Source organism: Lynx rufus, unplaced genomic scaffold (genome assembly GCF_022079265.1).
Source record: "Lynx rufus isolate CCGP_SWC_20201006 ecotype Redwood Valley unplaced genomic scaffold, mLynRuf1.p SCAF_5, whole genome shotgun sequence".
NCBI lineage: Eukaryota > Metazoa > Chordata > Mammalia > Carnivora > Felidae > Lynx > Lynx rufus.
In genome coordinates, this window is record NW_025814867.1 from 42,964,851 (window position 1) to 42,966,727 (window position 1,877).

The window sequence follows — 1,877 nt, forward strand, 5'->3', positions numbered from 1 at the left end:
AGACTATTCCACAAAGTTTCCAAATATTTTCCTCTTTGGAGTATTTTTGAACACTTTTTAACATTATAGGACAAATTAGTTTATAAATAACAGAATTTTTCCTCAAAAAGAAAGGTAATAAAACTTAAGAGAATGTAAATAACAAAACTTATAAAGGTAAAAAATAAGGAAAAATATGGCTACAATAATGTTTAACCATATGCCAGAACAGTTAGGCCCATTACATACCATAATAGTTTGTCTTCACACCAGCTCCGCATCCTATGGCTTCATGAGGTAAATAGCAGCAAACCCAAACTCACACAGCTAACAAGTATGTATCAGGATGTGAATTACTATCCAACACTTTCTACCTCACCAGGCTGCCTTCTTAAGAAAGAATATATTCTCTATTTTTGTGACTGTCACACATCTGCCTTTATAGTGAGCAGCAGGTGGGACACTTCCAGCAATAGTAAAAAAATTAATTTACTTAAAGGAGGGATCAGTGAAGCCACCTGACTGGAACCCTTGGGTGCTCGTAACATAGATGCTGCCCCAGAGCAGCAGGAAGAGGACTCCAAAGCCAAGGAAGAACAAGGCCACCAAGGAGATGAGGAGCTCTTTGTAGATACCCCAAGTGTACTGGGTGGAGGTAGCCTAAGAAACGAAGAACCAGGAGGTAAAGAACATACCAGTAGCCAACAGCACCATGGTCAGACCGGGAAGACAGCTGGATTCACTGGCTGGTGTATCTCCTCATGGTCTCTGTCTCCATTTTGCCAGGTACAGGGTAATCCACTGCTCCGCCACTGGAATAACACATCGGCAGGATATAGTCTACGTTTTATAGCTACAAATTACAGTGGCACTAAAACAAAACAACCCATCAATTTAATCAATTTATGAATATCCATTGATTCTCAAGCATAACGCCTTCTCTGCCTTGTTGATTCTGGAAATAATTTCTTCCTAGAGATAAAATCAAAATATGCTATGCTATTTCCTCAACATTAAAAAGAAAACTGAACACACTTTTCCATATCTTTCTTTTTAAAGATGAAACGCTTCATGAATTTGCATGTCATTCTTGCACAGGGGCCAAGCTGATAATTTTCTATTATTCCAATTTTGGTAAATGTGCTATCAAACAAACACCATATCTTCTTGATTTTTTAACCAATACTTCATTAAAAATGTGAATGTAACAAAAAGAACAAACTTAAAACACTCTGCCTTGCAAAAAGGAAGCTCTTTGTTTCTTCTAAAATTTTGATGTCAAATCTAAAATGTTTTTGCTTTCCTGCAAAAGCATGCTTTTTCTCAGTTTTCACCTGCTGTGAGAATTATTCCTACATTATAATTAGTTCAGATAAATGAATGGCAAGATTGCTCTTCAGATTTTACTTTTTAAAGCTCATTTACATGATGGTCTATGATGACATGGTTATTAACAGTTTTTGGGCAATTAATTAAGGTAGTTGGTAGAGTTGTTAGCACAAAATGAAACTAAGAGGTTGTTTTAGTAAATCCTTCTGCTCAGGAGACATGATAGTGGCCATTAATCCACACTAACTAAATGAATAGTGCTGTTCTTTCTCTCACACTCCTCTCTTTGGTAGGCACTGTATTATTTAGCAGATCTTTTTTACATTTAAAGTGTGAAGTCTTGGTATCCTTCAAACTACTGTCACATCCTTCTTCCCTCTTCTCCCCAAGCTATGAGGCATTGAGTCTGTACTGGCTGTTTTCTCTTTCTCAAGGAACTCTTTCTTTCATCTCGTTACAGGCTCCACCAGACAGAAGCATAGTACAGTCAAAACCCCAGTGGTAGTTTATGAGAAAAAAGCAATGCCTTTCTGAGGCTCAAGACTTCTCCACTTCCTTATATAGTCTCC

General features: G+C 37.3%; 1 non-coding gene and 1 pseudogene across 1 annotated transcript; both read right to left on the bottom strand.

The window, feature by feature from the left end:
* Positions 1-468: 468 nt before the first annotated feature.
* On the bottom strand, positions 469-757 carry LOC124527144 (transmembrane protein 258-like; annotated as a pseudogene).
* A 275-nt stretch (positions 758-1,032) lies between these two features.
* LOC124527387 (U6 spliceosomal RNA) lies at positions 1,033-1,137 on the bottom strand. The gene has a single exon (XR_006965847.1). It is a non-coding gene; the product is annotated as a U6 spliceosomal RNA (small nuclear RNA).
* Positions 1,138-1,877: the final 740 nt, after the last annotated feature.